This window comes from Octopus bimaculoides, chromosome Z (genome assembly GCF_046866305.1).
Source record: "Octopus bimaculoides isolate indiv1 chromosome Z, ASM4686630v1, whole genome shotgun sequence".
NCBI lineage: Eukaryota > Metazoa > Mollusca > Cephalopoda > Octopoda > Octopodidae > Octopus > Octopus bimaculoides.
The window spans coordinates 27806264-27812605 of NC_142944.1; positions in this window are offsets into that span (position 1 = coordinate 27806264).

Sequence of the window (6342 nt, forward strand, 5' to 3'; positions counted from 1 at the left end):
TATATTAAGGAACGTCACAATAAAGGGAAAAGGAGCAAAAAATTAGTACATATATTGAATAGATTTTCTCTCGTGCACATGCATCATCTCTCTCTCTCTCTCTCTCTCTCTCTCTCTCTCTCTCTCTCTCTCTCTCACACACACACACACATATACAGTGAGACATACACTGAGAAACAAACGAGTTAAATGTCAAAAGTAAACGGAAACTTGGATGACGCTATTGTCTAGCGAAAAAAAAAAAACTTCAAGCCGGACTTGAAGGGAAAAACACTATAGATTCCTCTCAAAGATTCAAGCACGCACATTATATATGTGTGTGTGTGTGTATAGAAATGTATATGTGTGTGTATATATGTCTTTTACTTGTTTCAGTCATTTGATTGCAGCCATGCTGGAGCACCGCCTTTAGTCGAGCAAATCGACCCCAGGACTTATTCTTTGTAAGTCTAGTACTTATTCTATCGGTTCTTTCAGTTTCCATCTACCAAATCCACTCACAAGGCTTTGGTCGGCCCAAGGCTATACTAGAAGACATAAGGCAGAGGTGCCACATAGTGGGACTGAACCCAGAATCATGTGGTCGATAAGCAAGCTACTTACCACACAGCAACATATGTATATATATGTATATGTGTGTGTGTAATAATATAAATTATATATATATATACACAGACTCACGTATACATATATGGATACATGATATCACCAACAGTAAGCTATATGATGTCAATAAAGTGGAGAGGGTCTATGAGGTGTCATGGAAGCCTTCTTGGATATAAAACTCTGCACTTGTATTGCTGACCTCTGCTCGATATATGCTGCTTATTCCCCACCCCTATATATATTTATTTTATTTTCAGCATATATGTATCTTTATTTTTAGTATATATTTGTATATCTATTTACCTTTAGTATATTTTATTTTATTTTTATTCGGAAGTCCTGCAGCGATGGAAAGGTGGTGAAGCATGCAGACCTGATGGATTAGAAGCACGTAGTCAGTGACCTGCACATAAGTGGCCCATGCTAGATATAAAGTCGTCTCCTTGTCGCTCAAGGTAGGATTCAGTTGCTGCATGGGTGTCTGAGCAGCTCCATTTGGAGAAAGCACTGCTCACCTGGAGGCCAGGGAGGTTCTAGAAAAGTTGAACCAAAAATTGCCTGTTTATATCTGGTCAATTTAGCGTGACTGATGGATGTCCATCTTGTGCTCGAAAAACAAAGAAACTTTTATTTACAAAAACTGGATGGAACTTGAACATTTCATGTTGAAATGTGCCCATTCTGTTGGATAACAAGTGATTGTAGGCCTGAAAGATGTACTGCAGTTGTTGCTCATGAGCTGAACCATTATAACATTGATATAGCTGCACTTTCAGAGACTCGTATAAAAGGTGATGGTCAGCTTGAAGAAGTAGGAGGTGGATACATCTTTTTCCGAAGGGGAGGCAGAGGGGGAACGCAGAGAGGCTGGTGTTGGCTTTGCAGCTTGATCTGATATCCTTAAGACGTTGGAGGAGCTTCCTGTTCCTATAAATGAACGTCTAGTGACTCTACAATTGCACCTGAAAGGTGGGTGGTTTGCTACTTTAATAAGTGCCTCTGCACCTACTTTGACTAGTTGTGATGAAGATAAAACTATTTTTTATACCCAGCTGAGAGCCATACTTAGGAAAATCCTGAATTCTTTTAAAGTCATTCTGCTGGGGGATTTCACTGTCAGGGTTGGAACAGACTGGCAAACATGGAACTCACTAGGACGTTTTAGTGTGGGGAAATTGAACAGCAATGGTCTCGTGCTACTGGAGCTTTGCGAAGAACATGGACTTTACATCGCAAGCACTCATTTTATGCACAAAGGTGATCACACAACAACATGGATGCATTCAAGGTCTAAAGTTTGGCACTTGCTGGATTATGTCATCATCCACAAGCGCGACATTTATGACATTTGTAATGTCAAGTTCTTTCATGAATCAGAATGCTGGACAGACCACAGTCTGGTGCAAGCAAAGTTCCGGATGATGATTAGAGTAAAAGAGAGAAGGCCAGTCGGTATTCCTCAGCATCTGAATGTCCACAAGATATATAATGCTGTGTTGAGGAAAGAGCTTCAGACACGTATGTTCAGCATTGAAAATAGTGCAACATGGGAATAATTTTCAGACCAGGTTCTTCAATGTGCTACTAAAACACCGGGATATACTACTGCCAGACACAGAGACTGGTTTGATGAAAATGATGCTGAAGTTCAGCATCTAATGGCTGTAAAGCGCCATGCCCACAATGTATTGCTGCACAGAGGACTTTCAGCTGTGTAGTGAAATCTAGCACTTGCCCTACTGCAGTGATCTCTCAGGAAGATCTTGCTCGTGATGTTCAGGCTGCTGCTGATGCAAATACTGCAAGAAGCTTATGAAGCGAGCTTATGGGCCTAAGAGCTCCACATCAGCTCCTTTGCTTTCCAAGGAGTCTTCCACTCTATTTACAAAATCAACAGAACTCACAGGTCACTGGATCAAACACTTCTCTGAACTCCTAAACCATGAGTCAGTTGTGGGTGAAACAATGATTATTACTATGCAACAAAGACTTATCATTGGCTCCTTAGACTCTTCGCCATCAACAGATGAAGTGATGACATCAATAAGTAAAGTGAATCTTGGTAGGGCACCTGGAAAGGATGGAATTTGTGCTGAGGTCTTGCGATTTGGTGGTAATTACATCACACAGTCCCTTCATGAACTCATTAGTGCAGTCTGGAGGGATGGTGCAATGCCTAAGGACTAGAAGGATGCAATTATTCTTCCTCTATATAAAGGAAAAGGAGCCAGAACAATGTGTGGTAACTACAGAGGTATTGCTCTATTATCAGCTGCTGGCAAGGTTCTAGCAAATATTCTTCTTACCCGTCTGAATGGGTGTCTCGTAAATGATGTCCTATCTGAATCTCAATGTGGCTTCCGATCTGGTAGAGGGACAATGGATATGATTTTCACAGCAAGACAGATGCAGGAGAAGTGCTATGAGCAGAATATGGATATTGTCCAAGTATTCATTGATTTAATGAAGGCATTTGATACTGTGTATAGGGCCTTACTATGGAAAATACTTGGCAAACTTGGATGTCCGGATCACTTTGTATCTATAATTAAATCATTTCTTGATGGGATGGAGGCTTGGGTTAATGTTGATGGTGGCATGGTGGGACCCATTCCTGTAGAGAATGGTGTCAAGCAGGGTGACATCCTTGCCCCAACTCTCTTTTCTTTGTACTTTGCTGCTGCTTTTACTCAAGCTTTTGCTAAGGTTAGCTCTCTGTGTCTTTAATCTGCACCGATTTGCTGCCAATTCAAAAGTTTTCCAGACTCTTATTCGTGACTCCTCTATGCAGATAACTGTGACTTAGTCATTCATACAGTGGATGACATGCAAATACTTATGAATCGTATTTCTGCTTCTTGCAAGGCATTTGTACTCAGTATTAGCATGGACAAGACTCTCATTCCAGCCTGCACCAGGAAATCCATATGTGAAACCAGCTATCTTGGTTGAAGGAACGATTCTGAAGGTAGTAGACAAGTTTGTCTACCTGGGCAGCACACTCAGCCATTCTTGCTTCCTGGATGAGGAAATATCTTTCAGGTTGCAGCGAGCAACTAATTTCTTTCGGTCTCTTCAGTCGCGTGTCTGGTCCTAGCATGGCATCGCAAGGCAAACAAAAGTTGCTGTGTACCGTGCATGTGTACTGACATCACTCCTTTACACATCTAAGACATGGACCCTTTACAAATGTCATGTAAGGGTCCTTGAATGCTTTCGTCAGAGATGTCTCCGACACATTCTGAACAGATACACAGGTCCTGAGGACAGCTGTTATCTTGAGTATTATGTTGGACAGGACACCTTATTAGAATGAAGGAAAGCAGGATCCCTAAGCAGATGCTATATGGGGAACTTCTGAATGGAATGAAACCCCAGCAGAAACCAAGGCTGCAATTTAAGGACTGTGTCAAGTTCTCATTAAAGGCCTGTGATATGCAGGACACTGACTGGGAGAACAATGCCTGTCATTGCCACAGACGGAGGAAACAGGTTAAGGAGAGGGTCAACATTTAAGTATGCTGCTCAAAAGCCCACTGCTGGTGTAATGAATGGGGAAGCATCATTTGCAATGTTTGCAGTCATTTATGCTTGTCAAGAGCAGGGTGCATTAGCCACCAACAGAGCCGCAAATGCAAAATATAAGCTAGTCCTAGAGCGCACAATGTTCCTAAAGGTCAGCAATAGTCTTCCTTGGTCACGAGTGGACGGCCATCATATATGTGTGTGTATAAATATATATATATATATATATATATATATATATATATATAAGCTTGTAACAACTATAAAGCTTGAAACACGTGTACCGCAGAATCCTTTGTGTTTTTGTTTTTATTTTTGCATTTACAATTTATATATATATATCAGATTGGAGCCTAGTGCAGCCTCCTGGCTTGCCGATCCTCAGTCAAACCATCCAACCCATGCTAGCATGGAAAGCGGACATTAAACGATGATGATGGTGATGATGATATTTATATATATATATATATATATATATATATTCATATATATATATATATATATATATATATATATATATATATATATATATATATATTTGAAGTAAAGCAACAAAAATTCAATAGGTTATAGCAGTACGTACGTTTCGTACAAGCTCCATTGGTTGTACGAAACGTACGTACTGCTATAACCTATTGAATTTTTGTTGCTTTACTTCAAATTTTATTCACCAAATCTCTTGAAAGTGAAAGTATTTGACAGGAGTGTTTTTGTTTCACTTTTGACACGTAATACTTAAATAGTGGAGGAGATATTATGTTGCCGTGGGCTCGAACTCTGCAAGAAGTTAAAAATTTTTTTTGACTAAAACACAACTGGAACCCTAAGTAAGGCGTGTGTAAAATTTGAATGAAATTGGTTGCGTAGTTCTTGAGTTTTAGGGATTCACACACACACACAGACAGACAGACACACATTCTCATTTTTATATATATAGATATACACATATATATATATATATATATATATATATATATATATATATACACGTATATATGTACATATGTATATATATATATATATATATATATCATCATCATCATCATCGTTTAACGTCCGCTTTCCATGCTAGCATGGGTTGGACGATTTGACTGAGGACTGGTGAAACCAGATGGCTACACCAGGCTCATATATATATATATTTGAAAGCTCGGATGGACCCAGTGCAGGCTCAACGGCTATCTAGCAATAGCACAGGTACGCAGAAATTCTGGGATGGTGTCCGGCGTGCTGAAAGACCACTGGGAGTGAGGCGCCCCTCAGCTTTTGTTGAAGCATGTCTCTAGGAGAAGGTCACTCTGATATAAAACCAAATATGCAGGGAATGGCATTGGACATTTTGGGGATCTTTGGTTTGTGCTAGAGATCACGGCGCTCCCACATCTCTGAGCCTGCGACTCATATTGGCACCAGACATCTTGCTCCAGCTTGTCTCTGGATAATGTCAATAAAGTGGAGAGGGTCTGTGAGGTGTTGTGCAAGCCTTATTGGACCTAACACTCTGCACAGGCATTGCCGACCTCTGCTTTTTTTTTTCCTATATATATTTATCTTATTTTTAGTATATATTTATCGTCACTTTTAGTATATATTTTAATTTTTTTTTATTCAGAAGTCCTGCGACGATGGGAAGGTGGTGAAGCATGCAGACCTGACGTGTTAGAAGCATGTAGTCAGCGACCTGCATGTAGGTGGCCCATGCTAGATATAAAGTCGTCTCCTTGTCGCCCAAGATAGCGGTAGGATTCGGTTGCTGCATGGGTGTCTGGGCAGCTCCATTTGGAGAGGGCACTGCTCACCCAGAGACCAGGGAGGTTCTAGAAAAGGTGAACCAAAATTGCCTGTCTTTCCATATCTGGTCAATTTAGCGAGACTGACGGATGTCCATCCTGCGCTTGAAAAACAAAGAGTCTTTTATTTATAAAATCTGGACGGAATTTAAACATTTCATGTTGGAATGTGCGCACTCTGTTGGACAACGAGAGTGATTGTAGGCCTGAAAGACACACTGCACTTGTTGTTCCTGAACTGAACCGTTATAAAATTGATATAGCTGCACTCTCAGAGACTCATATAGAAGGTGATGGTCAGCTTGAGGAAGTAGGAGGTGGATACACCTTTTTTTGGAAAGGAAGGCAGAAGGAGGAGTGCAGAGTGGCTGGTGTTGGTTTTGCAGTCCGATCTGATTGCCTTAAGAAGTTGGAAGAGCTC